Consider the following 24,557-nt stretch of genomic DNA (forward strand, 5'->3'; position numbering starts at 1 on the left):
AGAGGACGTGAAGCTGAAGTTATTAAAACCGTGGAGCATGATGGCACAGTTGTTGAAGTCAATGGGTTGATACGAGTTCTCAATTTTCAAAAGATAGTAATGAGAGTCTTCTTTTTGTCTTGTTTTTTTCTACTGCTGAGTGGGGCAGAGAGTATGCAGATCATTTCCAATGTATGGATCTGAGTGAGAGACAGCAGAGGGCTGTTTTTCGTCGTGTTGAGAGTGATGTATGTTAGTTGTTTACGTGAGGTTTCCCGTCAATAGAGAAGAATGGAAGTAAAAGATCTCTATAATGTGAAACCGAGTATGTGGCAAGAATATGTATTATGGGCAGGTGTTGAATACACAGACTTAAGTTAGTGAAAATTTGAAAGGATTTGTAGCTAGGAAAGTGATCAATTAGAGATCACAATGTTCTAAGCTCTGTAACTCTTCAACAATGTAAGATATGTTGAAATGTATGTGTTGGTATGCTGAAATGATAATATAAAAGTAAAAAAAGTGTCTTCCTGTTTGCAAGTTTGGGCTTCTTGGAATAGAAAAGTTAGTGTTTGTTGGAGCAACATCATAGGACTACAAGCTGTGCATAGTTGTTTCAGGATAGTAGATCAAAGAATTTGGCTCTAAGTTGTTCTAAAAAGTTTTAGATTGGAAAGAGAGCTTCAACTTTTGTTTTTGAAGCTTGGCAATTCAAGATTTGATTAGAAAGTTATGAACTATTCTGTGTAGTGCTTTATGACGAAATTTCTGTGCTCTGAGGAAACAGGTGGATTCAACAACATCTACACCACCAACTTAGTTTTCCATGAAAGTTATCATGATTATCCCTTGCTATATCAGTGTAAACTCTATTTTGTTGCAGTAATGGAATGTCTACAATAGTGAAATGCTTATAGCAGTTGAATTGGCATGAAAATTTGTCATATAAAGCTTTGGTTACTTGTGTTTTTTGTTTGTATTTATGTATACTCTGAGAAAAGAAGAACATAAAGAGTCTACAACTGATTTTTCCCTACTTGAAGCAACCACACTTTGTGGTGCAGTTGCTGCATGGGGTTGCCATCCCTAAAAAATAGGAGTTGTGTGAATCTGAAAGTTTGTGTTATCAGAGTCTCAGCCATGGTTTTTTTCGCATTAGATTCTTTCTAAAAATGGTAAATTTTGAGCTTGAATATTTAATTTTTTTAAGTGTTGAGTTGAAGTCTCAATGAGGAGTGAGTGATCAGAAATATTTGGTCATGTGTTCAGTGGTGTTGTTTCGTGGGTTCTAGGAATTGTAACAACATTTGCAACATCTTCATTTAAAGATAACTGTTGAGGGGAGATCCTTGGTCTTTATCCTGTGTGGTGTTTTCATGGGGGTTGTTAGAGGGTGACTACCCAATTCACCTACCAATGTTATACATACATATATTCATGAGTGATTGTCTCAAGGTGTCCGCTTAAGGCCATAAAGACTCAGTCTCAATTTGCACACTAGTTTTCCCTACAATGTTTTACAAAGCCCTTAGGTTGCTCCATGTAAATCTCATCATGCAAGTCCCCATAAAGAAAAGTTGTCTTGGCATCCATACAATAAAGATCCAAGTCAAGCTGAGCAACCAAAGCTAGTACCATGCATAAGGTAGTCATCTTCACAATAGGAGAAAATAATTTATTACATTCCATACTATGTTCTTGCTTGAATCCCTTAGCAACCAATCTGGTCCTGTATCTCATCTTGGAATTTCTAGGGGTACTTTTCAGCTTGTATGCCAACTTGCGTGGCAAAGAATGCTTTCCATAAAGCAAAGGAACTAAATCCCACGTATGATTTTTATGCAGTGAGTCATGTTGGGGATAAAGGTGCCTCTGCCTAGTCGCTCGTATATTACTACCTTGACATTACCTACCACTACACACTGCAGGTAGCGAGCGCCTGTCACCGTCACTTTATTCTTTGTTCTTTTTTATGAGTTATGCAAGCCCACCCTCATCTTTTCTTTCATTGAATAGGTGAATTACAATGTGGTTGAGGAAGCATAGAGTGCTTGGTAGCTTTGGGATCAAATTAAAAACCTCTATGACAAGAAAAATCCAACAAGTCAGATGTATTAACTAAAGCAGCTTATGTACTTGCACATGAAGGAGAATATGGCAATGTCTGCTCATTTGGGCCAGTTCCATGCTATTCTTAATAGCTTGACTTTGTGGAGTATTACCTTCAATGATGAGGTTACTCCATTGTTTTTTCTTGGGACTCTGAGTGAGTCATGGGATGTATTCCACACTGCCTTATGTGCTCTTGCTACTATTTTGAACTTGCCTGATGTAGAGAATGCTCTTTTGCATGAAGAGATCAACCATAAGAACTTGGATGCCTCTCATGTGTCGCATGCTTTGACTGTTAGAGGTAGAGATGGTAATGGAAAGAATGACCGTGGGTATCGACGTGGCAAAGACTCGCAAAATCCTAAACCTGAGTCATGTGGTAAGTTGTGAAGCATGTCGCATGGAAGAAATAGTAGTGTGGCATGTCATCATTGTAGCAATAGGGCTCACATACGCCCACAGTGTCATGAGTTGCACAATGAGAAGCGCAAAGAGAAGGGGAAAGACAAAGTACAGGAAGGAAATGGATGAGATAAATGTCATATAGACACGCATGAGTGAGCCCGTGGCATTGGTACATTCGGATGTCTGTGGGCCCATGCCCTATCAATCTATGGGTGGTGCAAAGTATTTTATGACATTTATTGACTATTCTTCACGTAAATTCTGGGATTACCCACTAATCTTAAGTCAAATTTCTTGGTTGTGTTTCAGAGATGGCTTGCATTGGTTGAAAACCAGACTAGGCATTGAAATGCCTTTGGACAGACAATGGGAAAGAATATGTGGCACATGCCTTTGAGCAACTATCTCACGAAAGGGGTATTAAGCATTAGTTGACCTCCACCTATATCCCACCCTAGAATGGTTTGGCTGAGCAGACGAATAGAACCATCCAGGAGTGTATAAGTAGTATGCTTAGCCATGTAGGCCTACCACAAAGCTTTTGGGCTAAGGCAGTTAGTACATCCGTGCATATCATCAATAGATCACCTTCTAGTGGTTTAGATTTTCAAGTTGCAGAGGCGGTATGGACTAGGAAACCTCCATCTTATGAACATCTACGTGTCTTTGGATGTGAGGAATTCTACCATGTGCCCAAGGAAAAGCAGACTAAGTTGGATCCTAAGAGTGTCAAATGCATTTTCCTTGGTGCTATGGAGATGTATGCAAGATGGGCTACCACCTCTGGGATCCCCAAGCGTGGAAAGTCATTCGCAACCATGATGTAGTATTCCATGAAGACAAGGTGCACAGGTAGCTTGAGAAGGTGGTAGAGATACATAGGGTTATATTCTAGGAGGAGCCATGTGCTCCTTCACCACAACCAGTTGAACAACCTGCAGCAATAGTTGGTGCACATGGCCAAGGTGTTAGACAAAATGCTAGACACACAATAGAGCCTACAATGAGATGGTGTACTAGAGCTAGATGTCCACATGATTGATTTGAGTCCTGGATGCATTATGTCTTGGTTATAGATGCAATAGAGCCTCTCACCTATGATGAGGCTATGTGCAAGGGTGATAGTCACTCCTCGAAGAGGGCTATGCAATCTGAGATGGACTCCTTGCATAAGAATATGACTTGGGATTTGGTTGCATTGCCTAGCGGCAAGAAGGCTTTGCCATGCAAATGGGTGTACAAGCTGAAATGTATCCCTGGGCACCCCAAGCTGGCTTATAAGGAAAAACTTCTTGCTAAGGGTTTTAACCAGAAGCATGGAGTTAACTTTGATGGTCTTTTCTCCTATGGTCAAGATGACCACCTTATGCTTGGTTTTGACCTTAGTCGCCCAGCTTGACTTGAAGCAAGCATCTAGGGAGTGGTATCATAATTTTGATGCCTTTATGCAATCACAGGGCTACAGTAGGAGTGCTATTGATCCATGTCTTTACTCAAAGAAAGCCCATGATGGCTCATTGCTTATTTTGGTACTTTATGTGGATGATATGCTAATAGCAAGGAGAGCTTATGATGAGTTGGATTCTCTTAAATCTCAGTTGAAGAAGAGCTTTGAGATGAAGGATTTGGGACTCACATTCTTGGTATGTGCATTAAGCACAACATGCATCAGGGACTACTCTACCTCTCATAGAGGGAGTATATTCATAAGTGTTTCTGCATGCAGGATGTCAAGCCTATTGGCTGTCCATTACCTTCTTATATGAAAGTCCCACAGACTAATTTTTTGCCACAGACAAATGAGCAAAGGGCCAAGATGGCCAAGATCCCTTATGCATCAACCATGGGTAGTTTGATGTATACCATGATAGCCACTCCTCTAGATATTACCTTTGCAGTTGGTGTTGTGGCACGCGGTATGGCTACACCTGGCAAGAAACATTGAGATGCCATGAAGGGTATCATGAGATACCTGAAAGGCACATCAGATATGTGTATTTTCTATGGTAGCCATGATACAAGAGTTGTGCAGTATATAGACTCAGATTATGCAGGACATGAAGATAGTAGGAAGTCCACTTTTGGCTATGTATTCACCTATGCTGGAGGTGCTGTCTCTTGGATGTCCAGGGTTCAAAAGTGTACGACTCTCTCTACCACTGAGACCGAGTATTTGCAACCGGTGAGGCTTGCAAGGAGGCCATATGATTGGGCTGTTTGGTTCAAGACCTTGGGATTAATACTATACCTACGTTGCATTCGAATTCTATGAGTGTTATTCAACTAGTCAAGAATCTGGTTTTCTATGCAAAGATGAAACAGACTGAGGTGACGTATCACTTCATATGTGGAGTTGTGGAGGACAAGTCTGTTGACCTTTTCAAGATCTCCACTAATGAAAATCTCGGAGATCTGCTCACGAAAAGCCTACTACTGAGCACTTTGCCTTCCTTAGGAGATTTATGGGCTTTGGATGATGAGATGACATTTTTTCTCATCCTGTTGTACATGTGTACAATGTACTATCTTTTCTTTTTCTTTCACTCCTCATTAGGGCAGATTCGCCTTTAAGTGGGAGGTTGTTAGGGGTAAAGGTACCTCTGCCTAGCTGCCCGTGTATTACTACACTAATAGTACCCGCCACTACACATTACAGGTGACGGGCGCCTGTCGCCATCACTTTATTCTTTATTCTTTTAGTGAAAGTTTGAATAAAGGAAGGCCCGGTCACAGATTGTGAGTATTGGAGCTCCCATTTGGTCTCTTCTCTTTCTTGCTCTTGCTCTCTAGCCATAGCTCTTCCAAGCAAGCTTTAATCCTTCTCACCTTTCAAGTCATACTCTCACTGTATGGCCCTCTTCCAAGAGTAAACATCACCTTTTTGCATGGCCTCATCATAAGAAGAGGCTCAAGAGCATCGCTCAACATAACATAATCCATAGAGGGCTCAAACCACACATGTTGTTGTCTATCTCTAGTAGACTGCCTCAAGATAGGCTGTGGGGCCTATACATCATGTGGAGAATTAGAGAAATTGGCCATTGGGGCATTAGTTGTTATGAGAGGTTGTCCAACTAGATGCACAATAACAAGAGGCTCCTCCTGAAATATCACCTTGCGTACCTCAATGACATGCTCAGGCTGATAATGCATTTTCTCCTAATAGAAAATATCATGGATACGGATAACCTTTCAAGCCTATGGATTCCATAGGCAATAGCCCATCTCACTAGCATCCCCATAACCAAGAAATATGTATTTCCTAAACATAGGATACATCTTATTGTGCTTGTCTCCTTGGGTGCATGAAAAAAAGACTCACAACAAAATATATGCAAATGAGCATACGAGGGAGGTTTTCCAGAACATACCTCCTCTGCAATCGGATAGTCAAGGCTAACCTATTTATCGTGTACAACAGCAATAGTAACTATCACAGCTCGAAGATGTTGTGGTAAGCCTAGTTGTCTAAGTATATTGCAAACTCACTCTTGAATTGTCATATTCATGCACTTAGCCATACCATTCTGGGGTGATATACGGGGCAATCAACTAGCACTTAATACCCCTCTCATCACAAAACTTCTCAAAGGCTTTAGACATGCATGAAGGTACGAGAAGCATCGACATTCTTTTGGTTAACCTCTTCAGTCAAGTGTGCACTCTCTAAAAGCTGCAACTATAACCCATTAGTAGGTATGTTGGCACACATAGTGATATGAAAGGTATTCCATGATTCATGCATTATAACTAAGAGAAACAAGGGAAGAAGAGTTCCCTTTAATCCCATCCCCCACAAAGACAAATGACTGATAATGGAATGAAACCCATTGAATCGAGCTATCATAGAAGTGTCTCCTTCATGTGAAGGTCTATGAGTTACTTCAGCCACCACCAATACATCTAAGAAAACGAGATTGTATTTGTCATAGACATTGCCAATCTTTTTGTATAATTTCCATACGAACTACCCATGACAGACAATATTATAGAACACCTACTTAGAGAGAGGTAATATGATGGGGGACTTATATAGCTAATCCAACTCAGTCCAATCCTTTGCATCAATAAGTTTGGGATTAACACCCTTATGTTTCAAAGAACACTATATTGGGGAATATGGGAATTTCCCATAAGTTTGGGACATGTGGTCAAATCTTTGAATATGTCATAACTTGAACACCATAAGTCCAAATTTAGTGTAATATTTATGTTGAAAAATATTACGAGCCGCCTGAGTCTCATGCAATGACAATTCTGACATTGAAGATATGAACGGCGCGATCTTTATGTTGTACACAACATGACCCTCCACTGGCAAAAATCGAGACTAAGGTTTAATAAAAACTTGCATATCTACATGTGAACCTCCTCTTGGGAGGAGGTCAAAAGGATAATTGATTGATTTATGGCAAATTTTTTTAATTAACCCTTCTTTCCCCCCACCGGAAGGCTATGCTAGAGGAGAGGGAGTAGGCGGGGATGACTAAGCGCTAGTGCTGGAGGTTGTGGGGGGATCAGGCCATGCATCAGGCTGCGTGGGGGGGGGGGGGGGGGAGGTCCCCCTCTTCTTTGCAATGATTCATTAAAGAAGATTGCTAACAACTGTAGGAATTTGCAAGGCATGAAAATGATTCTAGGGTTGCATGAAGTAGGTTAAACTCTAGAAAATTGGCATAAATTTCATTCAAACTACATTGTAACTAGGAAAGGTTACGTACGAATATTTCATTTAGAAATGAAGTTAGGGGAAGGCTGCATGGTTCGTTTTAAAATAAAACCCTAAAAGCTTAGTGGCATAAATCATGAATGCATGTCCTAGTAAGATCAATAGGAATTGTGTCATAACTTAACATGTGCTTGGAGCTTAGCCAGAAAAGCTAGAGTATGTAAATCTAATCATACATAGCCAATGAATCGCGTGTTTACGACAATGGTATCAAAATGCAACCAGTTTTTCCCCTCTTTGATCAAGACAATATCTTGATGAATAGATAGGTACATTGTTTTACCCTAAACACCTAAACCACAAAGGAATCTCTTAGGAATGGTTAAATTGATGCAACATATCCCAAGTGCTAACTAGGGTGTAGCACGTTGAGGATGTGACCTAGACGCACTTATTGCTAAGATGAAATTCTCATACCCTAAAGACCTACCCACGTTCACGGAATGTAGAGAGAATAGGACATACTTGCAAGAAACTATTTAGGGTTTCTACCCTAAGGATCGCTCGCTAAAAAGATGAAACTCGGTTTGAATTGGAACCCTGGGACCACCGACAATGTCGACCTAATGCAATCAGGAACAGATTGGATATGAAGACACCCTAACTCTGTTTCCTATCTAATCATGATTCCGTGATTAGAAGACATCGTTCAATGGGTGAAATAGTCCCATGGATTAGATGCAACACTTGTGCAACAAGTTGCAGAGTTGCATGATCTTGTGGTTTGATCACAAGAGAATGGACAATTCCTCGGAATGAGATTGGTAGATTCTTGCGCAAGTTTATCTTGCAAGAGGATGAGTAGGTGCCTGATATAGTACCTTTCTTGGAAAAAGTGACCAAGATAAGGGGATTAGATATTTGCTTGGAAGCAAAGGACCAATCAATAATTGGGAGCAACATATTTTCTGTTAATAGAACTTAAGGTATTGGTTAAGTTGGGTTAATAGGGTATGGCCCTAACCCAAGGACATAAGGGTTAGCAAACAAACCCTTGGGGATCTTGCCAAGTCGCAATTGATCCTGGATCGAGTGCTGGATGCATTCGGAGAGAAGGATTCACTCCTTAGCAGTTGGCAAAAATATCTAACGCTTCAGGTTGAAGGCCTGAAGGGAGAGGTAGCCTCAGTTACCCCCGAATGTGTGCCTGACCCTAACCAAGGGGGTTGTTAACCACACAAGGTAGGTGGACCAAACCCGCCGCGAGAGGTCTCTCCGTTGAGCGCTACTTGGAGCAGGAGGATGCTTGGGTGCTAGGGGGGCTCTGGTCGTAAATCCCTTGCTTTCCGGGCCCTGCACAAGAGGCCAACGCAACTTGGGATTGAATCTCGAGGCCCGCATGCTAGTTTACGGGCACAATCTTGGATAAGTAATCCCTGTGGATTGTTGGATAGCCTTCGGGTGGATTATGGATAAGCCTATAGGCTGGACTTTATAAATGTATTTAAAACATAAATATGATAACCTGTTGAAAAGGAACTTGTTTGACACTGCTTTTCTATGTCAAGTGCTATGATTATGTGAAGGAACCGGTGCCTAACACGCTAATTAAGGAAGCTGCTTGATGCATATCCAACTAAATGTGATAGGTAATTAGACAACTAAAACAACTTGAGGAAAGTGCGATGGATGTTGCCATGGGTCCATCCTACAGATGGGTGGTCCCAGTTGGTCGGGAACTTTTCTCAAGCTTAATGGACAACAAGAATATCATTTCAAAAGAAATGAATAGCAAGGGCGCTGACCTAGAGTCTAAGTTATAATAATCCCGGTTTACGCTGTTTTAGGGGAACGGAATGGGACTATGCCTTATGGCAGAGAGGTCGAGCCTTGCATCCCTCTCGTTTCCCATTCTCCTTGAACCAAGTGCAGCGTGAATCCGCTTCGGCCCTGGTGTTTCTGCATAAAGTAGTTCACTCGGGGTTCAATGCTAGTTGTCGTTTAGAAAATGACCGATAGGAAAAACCCTGATTCAGGTCGGTCCTAAGTGGAAACGGCCAGAATACTTCCGCTACATGGCAGACACAGAAAGTCGTGGATCACAAACCCCATAACATTCCATGGGAGTGTCGGGCAGAGCTTTCTAGATCTTCTTTCCGATGGACTGCTAAAGCCTTCGGGCGGATTATGGATAAGCCTACGGAATGGACTTTATAAATGTATTTCAAAGATAAATATGATAACCTGTTGAAAAGGAACTTGTTTGACACTACTTTTCTATGTCAAGTGCTATGATTACATGAAGGAATCGGTGCCCACGGGGCTAATTAAGGAAGCTGCTTGATGCATGTCCAACTAAATGTTATAGGTAATTAGACAACTAAACAACTTGAGGAAAGTGCGGTGGATGTGGCCATGGGTTCGTCCTACGGATGGGTGGTCCCGGTTAGCCGGGAACATTTCTCAATCTTAATGGACAGCAAGAAGATCGTTTTAAAGGAAATGAATAGCAAGGGCGCTAACCTAGATTCTAAGTTATAATAATCCCAATTTACGTTGTTTTAGGGGAACCGAATGGGACTATTCCTTATGGTAAAGAGGTCGAGCCTTGCATCCCTCTGGTTTCCCATTCTCCTTGAACCAATTGGAGTGTGAATCCCCTTCAGCCGTGGCATTTCTACGTAAAGTAGTTCGCGCAGGATTAGACGCTAGTTGCCGTTTAGGAAATGGCAAGTAGGGAAAACCCTGATTCAAGTCGGCCCTAAGTGGGAACGGCCAGAATACTTCCACTACGTGGTAGACGTAGAAAGTCCTAGATCGCAAACCCCGTAACATTCCATGGGAGTGCCGGGCTGAGCTTTCTAGATCTCCTTTCCGATGGACTGCTAAGACGTGTCCCGAAAAGGACAGGTGGACACGTTATAGTTGGTATCAGAGCGAACCAACGAAGGATTTGTTTTTAAGAAATCTTAATAAGAAGTAAAGCAAATGTTGTTGTTCAGAACATTTCCTTACTTCGATGCTGTCTTGTAGAATTATGAAGCATGGAATAGGTTCTTAGTGTTCCGAGTCATGTTTATGACCGCGATGCATTCCTTGGATTATCGACAAAGGGTTGATATGATGAACATCCTAGATCGTATTTATAATCCATCGCCTTTTTACGTGAAATGAAGATGGACGGGTGACTCAGGAATCTACTACATAGCTGCCCACTAGTTTGCATACCTTCAAATCAACCTAAAGAGGATCAAGTGGTTGGAAGACCTGAAGATCATGAAGCTGTTCATTTTTGTGGAAGCTCATGTAAACTCAACTTTACATATTCGAGCTCGGAGGGTTGAACTGAACTCATATGTATATGAAGAAGTGACCCATGTAATCCCCACCGACAGGATCAAGGTGTTGGGGCGCTATGAGAAGAATGGGTTCCAAAGGAGAGGATACCCTAATCTTCCAATGACTTATCGATTCTTGAAGATCCATGATCCGAAACCATACTATTATCCAGTTCCCGTAGATAAATGTAATACAACATTATTCTCCCCAAACTAAATGTAACAGTTGCTCTATCATCTCAGGAAATGTTGTACTCCAAAACGGGCTAGACCCATATAAATGTAATAAGACTTCTTTTTATCAATGTCTGTTTTGTCCATGAGAATTGATAAAAATTTTAGTGTCTAGGATTCTTGGTTGATAGCTGAATTGGGTATGAAATATAAATCATAACGATTAGTGAGTTATAATGTTAAGAATCCTTTATCCAGGCAAAACCCCAGGTACAGATTCCCAGTATGCCTCCTACATCAAGTACTGCCGTAATCCAAGAGAAAAAGCTTCTTCTCAAGCAGATTTAGCCGCCTGAATTTGACGGGAAAGGTAGGACTGTCCAAGCAGATGCTGAGATTTGGATAGAGTTTATGAAGGATTACTTTGAAGCAGCTGGTACTGCACCCGCCAACCAAGCTATGCTCACCAAGCTGAAGCTCACTAGCGAAGCCAGGCTTTGGTGAAAGCAATGGTGTAGAGATCAAGGGATCGCGGAAGGATCCCTTACCTGGGAAAAACTGAAGAAATCCGTGCAAGGAAGATACTTACCACCTACGTATCGCAAGCAGAAAATGAATGAGTTCTATGAGCTAAAACAACTAGGACTCACTCTTGATGCATATTACTCTAAATTCATCTCACTTCTTAAGTATGTGCCACAGATGGACATGACACAGCAGGTGTCAAAATTTTGTGTTGGTTTAAATCCAGCAATCAATACGCGTCTCAAATCTATGCGCCTATCAGATCTTCAGGACACACACATTCGAGCTGCATCTATAATTTAGGAGGTGCAGGCTAGGCCAAGAAGTAACAAAACTTGGTCTTATAATGACCCAAACAGAGGAGTAAATAGATCTCAATAAGGAGTTCGAGGTAGTAACTGATGCTAGCACGCTTGCCTTAGGATGTGTGCTCATGTAGGAAGGTCAACCTGTAGCACACTCTTCAAGGAAACTGAAGAGCCATGAGAAGAATTATACTACCCATTATCTAGAACTGTTAGCTGCCATCCATGCTTTAAAGCTTTGGAGCAATTACCTGTTGGGTAACAAGTTTACTCTAGTGACTGATCATAAAAGTCTCAAGTGGATCTTTACCCAGAACGAGCTCAATATGAGGCAACGTCGGTGGATTGAAGTGCTGGAGGAGTATGATTTTGAAATCAGGTACCGACTGGGGAAAGGAGAATGTAGTTGCCGATGCACTGAGTCGCAAGGCATTCCTTAATTCTCTAATCTTGCAAAATCCATCAACAGTTAGATCTCTAGCCACAAAGGTGTCCATGCCAAACAACCCAATACTTGAGCTAGCTAGAGAAGAAGCATGCCATGATCGAGCCTATCAAAAGATGCTAGGGGAGATCCCTATCAAGGACCAGGACCAAAAGCTACAAGCTAAGTATTATGAATTCTCTATCAATAGTGGACTTGTCTACTATAGAATAAGATTGTGCATACCGGCAAGCCAGTCACTTAAGCAGAAGATATTGTGGGAAGCTCATGATTCCCCTTTCTTAAGACATCTTGGCTATGCTAAGACTCTCAATGCAGTTAGGAAGAGCTACCATTGGGAGAGGCTTAAAGGTGACGTTCTCAAATATGTCACTAAGTGTTTGTCTTGTCAACGTATCAAAGCCGAACATGTCAAAATGCTAGGGAAGTTACAATCACTTGACATTCCCCACATGAAATGGGAATTCATCAGTATGGACTTTGTCATTGGCCTACCCCAAGTTTAGGCACGATACAACTCCATCATGGTTGTGGTTGACATGCTTACTAAGGTTGCACACCTTATTCCAGTAAAGACAAACTATAAAGCCTCAGACATTGCAAGATTGTTTATCAAGGAGATATTCAAGCTACATGGGCTACCCAGGAGAATCATTAGTGATCGTGATTCTCTCTTCACATCACATTTCTGGAGAGCTATCTTTGAAGCCATTGGGACTCAACTCTGTTTTAGTACAGCTTACCATCCCTAAACTGATGGCCAAACGGAGCGAGTCAATCAAGTCATCAAGGATATACTAAGGGCACACTACTGTCGTGAACCAAGAAGGTGGATTCAATACTTGCCTTTGGTTGAATTTGCCTACAATGCTTCTTACTAACAAAGCATTCAGATGACCTCTTTTTCAAGCATTGTATGGTCATGACTGTTGAAGTCCCCTAAACTTCTCAAATCCAACCTTGAGGGTTGAAGCTTCAAGGCAGATGTTGGAAGAGATGGATGACCAAGTAAAGTTAATAAGACAAGACATCCAAGCCGCCAAGGATAGACAGAAGGCATACGCGGATTTGAAGCATCAAGATAGAATCTTCGAGGAAGGAGACATGGTCTTCATTCGCGTACACCCAAAGAAGACTTCCCTATCCTTAGGAGACTGCAAGAAACTAAGTCTAAGATATTATGGACCATATAAGATCCTCAAGTGCCTAGGACCTAATGCTTATAAACTGCAACTCCTTGAGAACCTAAAGTTTCATAATGTATTCCATATCAGCCTATTGAAGAAGTATGTACCTAATCCTAGCCATGTACTTGATGACCAACAAGTTATAATGCCTAGTCAAGGAGTCCTTGAGCTACGGCCTAACAGGATCTTAGATGTTAGGGAGAGACAATTGAGATCCTAAAACCTTGAGAGAATGCCTCATCCAGTGGAAAGATTATCCCGAGGAGGATGCCACTTGGATGGATATTGAAAGCACTCTCAACCATCAATATCCCCAGTTTATCTCGACATGAGGACATCTCAATTCCTCCAAAGGGGAGAGAATGTAATATTTCTGCAAAAAAATATTACGAGCTGCGTGAGTCTCATGCAATGACAATTCTGGCATTGAAGATACGAATGGTGCGATCTTTATGATGTACACAACATGACCTTCCACTGGCAAAAATCGAGACTAAGGATTAATAAAAACCCGCATATCTACATGTGAACCTCCTCTTGGGAGGAGGTCAAAAGGATAATTGATAGATTTATGGCAATTTTTTTAAATTAACCCTTCTTTCCCCCCAGCCGAAGGATGTGCTGGAGGAGAGGGAGTAGGCGGGGATGACTAAGCGCTAGTGCTAGAGGTTGTGGGGGGATCAGGCCATGCATCGGGAGACATGGGGGGGGGGGGGGAGAGGGAAGGTTCGCCTCCCTTGACCAATAAAAATCTCCTGTGGGGGGGAGTAGGAAAAAAGGGAGGGTGTGAGAAAGAGAAGACTGCACCAGCTGCTGCCAATTAGGGGAGTCGTGAGGCTGGGCCGTGAGGAGGAGCCACCGTAGAAGTTCCGTGCTGTTGCCGCCTGTAGCGTGACGCTACCAGCTACCAAATCGGCTGCCTTCATCCCTTCGTCCACGTGGTCTTCTTCACGTTCCCCCAAAAGCTTCCTGGAAGCTTCTTGGAAGCTTCTAAGGGGGGGACTCTCTAGGCCCCATTTTCTATTGGCCCTTCTCAAGTGGACTTTTATCCCCCCCTCCCCCCCCCCTCCCTCCCCTGGCATTTAAGCACCATTTTCCCCCTTACATCCCCCATAAAGCTCACACTAGCCGGGTTTCTAAGCCCCATTCCATAGCATTTCCACAAAGCCTTTTAATCCCTCGGGTTTACTTTTAAAACCCTTTCCACACAAGTCTTTTAAATCCATTATATCCCTTTTCGTGAAGGCCCTATTATATCCGAGATTTCCAAGTCCCCTTTCCCTTACATTCCCCAAAAGCCATTTTGTCGATTGTAAAGTCCTTTCCGTGGACTCACGTAAGCGCATTGTAACCAGGATTTAAAGCCTTTCCCATTACACCCATCACAAGCCCAAACTCTTTGCCGGGTTTAAGGGCTTTCCCATTGAACCCTCCTAAAGATAACTTCTCTTTCCTCCAAGCTACGAGGAGGAAGCCTATAAGGTCTTCCAAAGCCCAATTCCATAAGACGATACATTGGTCAAGGAAGCTGAATCTCAAAGGTAATTGCACGTGAGAGGGAGACGGGCCAAGATCATAAGTTTGCGGCCAAGGTGAAAAGGTTGAATTCTCGATGGCCCCTAAAAAGGCACAAGGCGCAACCGCAGGAGCATCATCTCCTAACATTCATGTGGACATTTCACCAAATCCACAAGTCCAAGTTTTCTTCCTATTTTTGATTTACGTCGTAATATTGCAATTATACATGGTTAATTCACAAAAGTAAGATGCACTTTTACGATTAAAAGTCATTGGCTATATTAGGGGAAATAACTCACAATTGAAGAATCGGTCATTTGTATTTCTCAAAGAAACGAACGAAAGAAGAACATAAGACGTCTATGCATTCTTAGCAAGTTGTTCTTATGAATTTCAAAGTAATGAATTAAATCAACTAATGATCATCTTTGCAAAGTCGAAATTATTGTAGTACACTTCGATTATGCATGAAAGATTAAATCGCATGTCCCATTATTAGACATATCTTTCTTCGCAATGATTCATTAATGAAGATTGCTAACAACCGTAGGAATTTGCAAGGCATGGAAATGATTCTAGGGCTGCATGAAGTAGGTTAAACTCTAGACAATTGGCATAAATTTCATTCAAACTACGTTGTAACTAGGAAAGGTTGCGTACGAATATTTCATTTAGAAATGAAGTTAGGGAAAGGCTGCATGGTTCGTTTTAAAATAAAACCCTAAAAGCTTAGTGGCATAAATCATGAATGCATGTCCTAGTAAGATCAATAGGAATTGTGTCATACCTTAACATGTGCTTGGAGCTTAGCCAGAAAAGCTACGGTATGTAAATCTAATCATACATAGACAATGAATCGCGTGCTTACGACAATGGTATCAAAATGCAACCAGTTTTTTCCCTCTTTAATCAAGACAATATCTTCATGAATAGACAGGTACATTATTTTACCCTAAACACCTAAATCACAAAGGAACCGCTTAGGAATGGTTAAATGGATGCAACATATCCCAAGTTCTAACTAGGGTTTAGCACGTTGAGGACGTGACCTAGATGCACTTATTGCCAAGATGAAACTCTCATACCCTAAAGACCTGCCCACATTCACGGAATGTAGGGAGAATAGGAGATACTTACAAGAAACTATCTAGGGTTTCTACCCTAAGGATCACTCGCTAAAAAGATGAAACTCGGTTTGAATTGGAACCCTGGGACCGACAATGTCGGCCTAATGCAATCAAGAATAGATTGGATATGAAGACACCCTAACTCTCTTTCCTATCTAATCATGATTCCGTGATTAGAAGACATCGTTCAATGGGTGAAATAGTCCCATGGATTAGATGCAACACTTGTGAAACAAGTTGCAGAGTTGCATGATCTTGTGGTTTGATCACAAGAGAATGGACAATTCCTCAAAATGAGATTGGCAGATTCTTGCGCAAGTTTATCTTGCAAGAGGATGAGTAGGTACCTGATATAGCACCTTTCTTGGAAAAAGTGACCAAGATAAGGGGATTAGATATTTTCTTGGAAGCAAAGGAACAATCAATAATTGGGAGCAATATATTTTCTGTTAATAGAACTTAAGATATTGGTTAAGTTGGGTTAATAGGGTACGGCCCTAACCCAAGGACATAAGGGTTAACAAACAAACCCTTGGGGATCTTGCCAAGGCGCAATTGATCTCGGATTGAGTGCCAAATGCATTTAGAGAGAAGGATTCACTCCTTAGTAGTTGGCTAAATTAACGACCACTGGAAATGATTGTGCTTGTAACGGTTTAGAGAGCACTGTTTGCTTTGTTTGCTCAATGAATTGAAGGATGAAAAGATATCTAATGCTTCAGGTTGAAGGCCTGAAGGGAGAGGCAGCCTCAGTTACCCCCGACAGTCTGCCGGACCCTAACCAAGGGGGTTGTTAACCGCACCGGGTAGGTGGACCGAACCCGCCGCGAGAGGTCTCTTCGTTGAGCGCTACTTGGAGCAGGAGGACGCTTGGGTGCCAGGGGTGGCTCTGGCCGTAAATCCCTTGCCTTTTGGGTCCTGCACAAGAGGCCAACATAACTCAGGATTGGATCTTGAGGCCCGCATACTAGTTTATGGGCAAAATCTTGGATTAGTAATCCCTGTGGATTGCTGGATAGCCTTCTGGCAGATTATGTATAAGCCTACGGGCTGGACTTTATAAATGTATTTCAAAGATAAATATGATAACATGTTGAAAAGGAACTTGTTTGACACTGCTTTTCTATGTCAAGTGCTATGATTACGTGAAGGAACCGATGCCTAATGGGCTAATTAAGAAAGCTGCTTGTCCAACTAAATGTGATAGATAATTAGACAAGTAAAAAAACCTTGAGGAAAGTGTGGTGGATGTGGCCATGGATCCGTCCTACGGATGGGTGGTCCCGGTTGGCCGTGAACTTTTCTCAATCTTAATGGACAGCAAGAATATCGTTTCAAAGGAAATGAATAGCAAGGGCGTTGACCTAGAGTCTAAGTTATAATAATCTTGGTTTACGTTGTTTTAGGGGAATAGAATGGGACTATGCCTTATGGCAGAGAGGTCGAGCCTTGCATCCCTCTCGTTTTCCATTCTCCTTGAACCAAGTGCAACGTGAATCCGCTTCGTCCCTGGCATTTCTGCGTAAAGTAGTTCGCTCGGGGTTCGACGCTAGTTGCCGTTTCGGAAATGACGAGTAGGGAAAACCCTGATTCAGGCCAATCCTAAGTGGGAACAGCCAGAATACTTCCGCTACATGGCAAACGCAGAATGTCCTGGATTGCAAATCCCGTAACATTTGTGTCCCGAAGAGGACAGTTGGACACATTACATCTAGTGCTCTATAGCTCAATAGATTCCATTTTTCAAGTGCTTTCCAATGATATGTCACACCATATGGTTTTGATAAACTAATGGACATGTTATCCGGGTGCCACCTTTTTAGTATTTTAAAAATGAGAATTGGGAGATTCCCAAATTCACTAATATTGTGTTAAAGACCTAATCTACATTTTTTTGCACTAAAATTTGTCAGATTTGGGCCTTCCAATAGCTATAGTTCGTGCCATCTAACTTGTCAATATTAAAGATAGCACTATCACTCAAGCCAGCAGCCGTAATGAAGATAAACAAGTGTACAAAATATCAAAGCACATTGATGTAATTATTGCAAAAATATCCCTAAAACTATTGCCAAATCAAGTTGAAAAATGAGGGGTACTAACCAAGTGATGAACTCTCACTACAAGGATTTAAACGTATAGCGATGGCGGGTAGTGATGCAGGTAGTGGCGTCACTATTTGCATCGCATTTGTGATGCAAATAGCGACGTCCCACAGGGAAAAAAAATAGGCCGAAACCCGAGCGCGGGCTCATTTCGCGCATTTTCGTCGAACGTTTCAAGAGGGAGAGCGAGAGAGAGAGAGAGCAACCGTCTTGCATAGGGTGAAAGAGGGAGAGGAAGAAGGCTTGCCGCCGCCACCGCCATTTGTGAAGGAAAGGAGGAGCCTTCATTGCGAAGAGGAGCCACTTAATCCTCGCCATATCTCATCGGTGAGTCCATTCTCTCCTTCTTTTGCTTGTTTATGGTTTAATTCTCTCCTTCTTTTGCTTGTTTAGGAGAGGAAATGAGAGAGAAAGAGAGGGAGAGGGAGAGGAAGGGAGAGAAAGAGAAAGAGAGAGGGAGAGAAAGAGAATGAGAATGAGAAGGAGAAGGAGAAGGAGAAGGAGAAAGAGAAAGAGAGGGAGGGGGAGGGGGAGGAAATGAGAGAGGGAGAGAAAGAGAAAAAGAGGGAGAGTGAGAGGGATGGGGAGGAAATGAGAGAGGGAGAGGGAGGGAGAGTGCATTCTCTCTCTCCCTCTCCCTTTTGCTTTTATAATTTGTGTATATATATTGAGAGAGGGAGAGGAAATGAGAGAGAAAGAGAGGGAGAGGGGGAGGGAGGGAGAGGGAGAGGGAGGGGGATTAAATGAGAGAACGAGAGAGAGGGAGGGAGAGAGAAAGAGATAGGGAGAGAAAGAGAAAGAGAAAGAGAATGTAATATTTCCGCGTACCGTACCGTAAATATTAACCTTGCGTACGCCGTGTAAACCCTGTGCAAAGGGTATCTCTCGCATTTAAATTATTGACCGCGTAATGTGTGAGCCGCACGAGGAAAATAGAATCCTCTGCAAGTAGTAAATTGAACCGGAGGATAAAAACCGCTAACCGCACGGAAACACCCTCTTGGGAGGGGCAATTTAATTAATTAAAGGCAACTTTTTTTTTATCCCTTTCCCCCAGCCGATGCACGGCTGGAGGAAAGGGAGTGTGTGGGGGGGGATGGGAAAGAGGAGTTTGCATGGGAAGATCCCCCACGTGGGGGAGACCCCTTCCCCACCCCCACTGGCTATAAAAACACCCCCTTGATGGGGGGGGTGGCTTAAGGAAGAGAGGGGAGAGGACTGTGTGTGGGAGAGAGGAGAGGGAAGTCGTATGTGGAGAGGAGAGCCGCCGATCGCTGCCGTGTCGGTGGACGCCAGCCGCCGTGTTGCGCCCCTCCAGCCTGCCGTGCTGATGCCCGCCTGCGACGCCACCAGCTGCCACGGTCCGCCGTGCTGCTGCCGCCATCGAACGCAGCTGTCGCCAGCCCCGCCGACCATTCTGCCGCCTGTCCACCGTCCAGATTCGAGCCGCCGACACGTCGTCCACGACACCTCCTTTCCCCACGTGGAGTTGAAGAAAAAGAAGCTCCTTTGGAAGCTTCTTAGAAGCTTCCATAGGGGGGGCCTCCCTAAACCCCTTTCCCACGACCCAAAATCTCCTATCCTTTGCCACCCATTTCAAGGCATTTTTCCACCCCTTGGCCCAAAAAGGCCTTTCCCACCGCATATTCCCCGAAGATCCCTTAAAGATCGGGATTTCCAAGGAAGGAGACGGTGAGGCCACAAAGACCTCGCAAAAGCCTTTGACGAGACTTGGACAAAGACATTGTTCCGCAAGCCGTCCAAATACCGCGCCGAATCGAGCTCGTGGGAATTCCGAAGCTTTGTTGCAAGGTCTATTCCGAAGAGGAAACCATCCGCATACGAACACAAAAGCAACTCGTAAGTCGAATTTACGACTACGATGGCTCCTAAAAGATCCCAGGAGGCAACCGCGGGAGGTTCGACTCCAAACGTGCAAGTGGACATCACCCCGACACCACAAGTCCAGGTTCTTCCGTGTTAAATTCCGCATAAGAAATGATTAGGCGCGCTTAGGAAGGGAAATTCAAGTTACGTTTAAATTAAAAGCATTGAAAGAAATGCATCTTTTTGAGCATTATGAAAGATTGAACGGTTAGGGAATTAGATGCATGTAGATGGTATTTTTAAAGGTAAGAATCTAATCCTAAGCAAGAAGACGAAGTTTATATGTGCATTAGTTGCCATCCTAGATATGATGAATTAAGCGTATATGCACATTATGATTTCATAGGGAAAGTCTAGCACCATAAGGTTTCATTCGGAAAGAACTAATAGGGTACTAAAGTGAACGTATGACTTGCAACATAGTTATAAGATGGAATAGAATAACACTAGTTTCGCTTGTGTTTCACCAACGAATTCGTGGCTAGGAGAATGTTAGAAATTGCGTAGTCGTCATGAGAAAAAGGTCAATCATTAAGAGCAGTAATTAGGTGTAAAAGCATAGGATGAAAAAGGATAAACAACAAGGTTGTAGGTACGACTATTGATGTAAGACCTAGTAGGAGGTCCTAGGAAAAGTTAGTAACCAAATTAGCATGCACCAAGGAAAGATTGTATGACTCGCCAATGCATAAGTTCGAGAGCATAGACTACAAAGTAGTAGGCTAGATTAATTAGGAAAGTTAGCGTACATATTAGTAAGTAATTTACCTCACCAAGAAAACGGCAATCAATCGCTTGTTTACGCGAATTCGATTCCGTAGATTTGGTTTATCACCCTAGAAGGATCATCCTTGTCACAAACAGGCATAAATGAATTGGCTAAGTAATATGAATCACAAGGAATCGTATAACATAGGAATCCTAAGAGATAACTAGGATTTAGTACAAGGATAACTCGATATCGCTTAGGACAAAAACTGTGAACCTAAGGATCATGATGGAACTCCGACGGAGTTGCATATTCTAGTATCATGACCCAAACCTAATAGTAATGACTTGAAGGATACCCCAAAAATCCTGTTACTCGGATAGGGTTAAAAACCCGCAGTCGGAACACTAAGGAAGGGATAGGAGGATTCCATTAAATAGATGCAATACTTGCGCACAAGCCGCAACATTGTATAGTCTTGGAATTTGTCCGCAAAGAGTATTGTCATCTCTCGAAATGAGGTTGACAATTTATTGAAGGGAGTTAAATTATTGAGGATGAGTAATCATCCTGTTAACCCACTTTCCTTGGAAAAGTAATTGCCAAGGGAAAGGAAGATTAGGCGTTGCCTTGAAGCAAATGACCGACAATAAACTAAGGCGACATGGTCGCTGGATCCTGCCACAACAAACCTAATGTATTGGAAGGGTATGGCCCTGACCCTAAGAATGATAGGAATCTTGCCAAGTTGCAATTGATTCTGGATCGAATGCGGGTTGCATTCGGAGGAAAAGGAGTTACTCCTTGACAGTTTGCCAGCCGAAAGGCCATTGGAATTTGATTGTGTTTGTAAAAGTTAGAAAGGACTGTTTGCATTGTTTGCTCAATGAACTAAAGGATGAAAATATATCTAAAGCTTCAGGTTGGTGCCTGAGAGGCAGCTTCAGTTACCCCCGACTGCCTGCCTGACCCTAACCAAGGGGGTTGTGAACCGCGCCAGGAACGTGGACCGAACCCGCCGTGAGAGGTCTCTCCGTTGAGTTCTGCTTGGAGCAGGAGGACGCTTGGGTGCCAGGGGGGGCTCTGGCTGTAAATCCCTCGCCTTCCGGGCCCTGCACAAGAGACTAACGTGACTCGGGATTGGATCTCGAGGCCCGCATACTAGTCTACGGGCGGAAACTTGGGATAGTAATCACAGGAAGGATTACTGGATAGCCTTCGGGCGGATTATGAAAGCGCCTACGGGCGGAAACTCCTTGTATTTCAAAGATAAAAGGATATAATGATAATAAAGGAGTTGTTTGGCATTGTTTTCTTTATGTCCTGTGATAAGATTACGTGAAGGAACCAGTGCATAACAGGGTTAATCAAGGAAGCTGTTTGTATATGTCAAACTGATGTGGTAGGTAATTACATAACTAAAACAAACCGAGGAAAGTGCGGAGGATGGACCATGGGTCTGTCCTATGGAAGGGTGGTCCCGGTTAGCCGTGAACTTTTCTCAAAGTCTTCAATGAACAGAGGATGATCGTCATCACCGAAACAAGTAACGAGGACGATGACCTAGAATTAACTATTACCCGATTTACACTGTTTTAGGGGAACGGAATGGGACTATGCCTTATGGCAGAGAGGTCGAGCTTTGCATCCCTCTCGTTTTCCATTCTCCTTGAACGAAGTGCAGCTTGAATCCGCTTCAGACCGGGCGTTTCTACGTAAAGTAGTTCATTCGGGTCTGATGCTAGTGGTTGCTAGATAATGACCAAACAGGAAAACCCAAATTCAGGTCGATCCTAAGTGGGAACGGCCAGGATACTTCCGCTACGTGGCAGACGCGGGAAGACCTAGATCGCAAGTCCCGTAACATTCCATGGGAGTGCCGGGCGGAGCTTTCTAGACATCCTTCCCGATGGACTGCTAAGACGTGTCCGGGATGATTCTAGTGGACACGTTACAGTTGGTATCAGAGCCGACTTATAATGGAATTGTTTTCATAAGATTTCATTAGAAGTGAAGTAAAGAAATTGTTCCTATCCAAACATTTTCTCATCTTCAATACTGTCTTCTAGAATTACGAGGCGTGGAATAAATTTCTGGTGTTCCGGATCATGTTCATGACTGCGATGCATTCTCCGCATTATAGGTAGAGAATTTGAATGATGAACATCCTGGAGCAGATTTATAATCCATCACCTCTATATATAGAGCGAAGATGGACTGGGTCTTCAGGAATCTACTACATAGCTGCCCACCGGTTCGCCTATCTATAGACCAACCTGAAGAGGATCAAGTGGTTGGAAGATTTGAAAGTCGTGAAGCTGTTCATTTTTGTGGAAGCTCACGTGAATTCGACTTTGCATATTCAAGGTCGGAGGGTTGAATTAAACTCATATGTTTATGAGGAAGTAACCCGTGTAATTCCAGCTGATAGGATCAAGGTATTGGGACGCCATGGGAAGTATGGTTTCCAGCGGAAAGGATATCCCGAACTTCCGATGAATTATCGATTCTTAAAGATACATGACCCAAAACCCTACTATTACACAGTTCCTGTAGACAAATCCAATACTATGTTGTTCTCCCCAAACTAGATGTAATGGTTGGAGATGTTGTATGAGGCTACGCCATATAAATATAAATAAGGACTTCTTTTTATCACTATCCGATTGTGCATCAAAGTTGTTGCAAAAAGTCTAGTTGCTTCATGAGTTACGAATTAGTTGAACTAAAGATGAGCTAATGGCAATTATCATATAATAACGTTAAGAAAACTTTTTACGCCAGGCACAACCCCAGGTACAGGTTCCAAATTCGCCCCCTACGGCAAGTACGACTGTGATCCAGGAGAAGAAGTTCCTCCTCAAACAGGTAAAGCCACCCGAGTTTGACGGGAGAGGCAAATTCGTCCAGTCGGACGCTGAGATTTGGATTGAATCTATGGAGGACTACTTCGAAGCCGTTGGCACTGCACCAACCAATCAAGCCATGCTCGCCAAATTAAAACTCACCGGTGAAGCTAGACTATGGTGGAAACAATGGTGCAGGGATCAAGGGATTTCAGAGGGGTCCGTCACCTGGGAGAAGTTAAAGCAAGCCGTGCAAGGGAGATATTTGCCACCAGCATATCGTACTCAGAAAATGAATGAGTTTTATGAGTTAAAACAGTTAAGACTCACGCTTGACGCATACTACTCTAAGTTTGTCTCACTCTTGAAGTATGCGCCACGGATGGACACGACACAGCAGGTGTCCAAATTTTGCGCAGGCTTAAATCCACCTGTAAATACCCGTCTCGAATCTATGAGACCATCAGATCTTCAGGATGCACTCATTCGAGCGGCACCCATAATTCAGGAAGTGCAAGCTAAACTAAGGAGTATTAAGAATTGGTCTTATAGCGACCCAAGCGGAGGAGCATTCAGACCCCAGGTTAAGAGAGTTCAAGGCCACAATCAGGGACAAAGAAAGAAGGCAAGGACAAATAACGTCAACAACTTTGTTCCTACTCACGGTAATGGCCGAAACATCCGATGTTTCCACTGCAATGAACTCGGTCACTTCAGAAAGCAATGCCCCAAGCTCAGCGAGGGACACCGTCAAGGTATTGGCCACGGTCAGGGAGAGACAGTTGAGATCTAAAACCTTGAGAGAATGCCTCGTCCAGTGGCAAGATTATTCCGAAGAGGATGCTACCTGGATGGATGAAAGCTCTCTCAATCTTCAATATCCCCAATTTATCTCGAGATGAGGACATCTCGATTCTTCTAAGGGGGAGAGAATGTAATATTTCCGCGTACCGTACCGTAAATATTAACCTTGCGTACGCCGTGTAAACCCTGTGCAAAGGGTATCTCTCGCATTTAAATTATTGGCCGCGTAATGTGTGAGCCGCACGAGGAAAATAGAATCCTCTGCGAGTAGTAAATTGAACTGGAGGATAAAAACCGCTAACCGCACGGAAACACCCTCTTGGGAGGGGCAATTTAATTAATTAAAGGCAATTTTTTTTTTTATCCCTTTCCCCCAGCCGATGCACGGCTGGAGGAAAGGGAGTGTGTGGGGGGGGATGGGA

This window comes from Lygodium microphyllum, unplaced genomic scaffold (assembly GCF_053477565.2).
Source record: "Lygodium microphyllum isolate KBCC unplaced genomic scaffold, Lygodium_microphyllum_v1.1.10 scaffold_31, whole genome shotgun sequence".
In the NCBI taxonomy this organism is placed as follows: domain Eukaryota; kingdom Viridiplantae; phylum Streptophyta; class Polypodiopsida; order Schizaeales; family Lygodiaceae; genus Lygodium; species Lygodium microphyllum.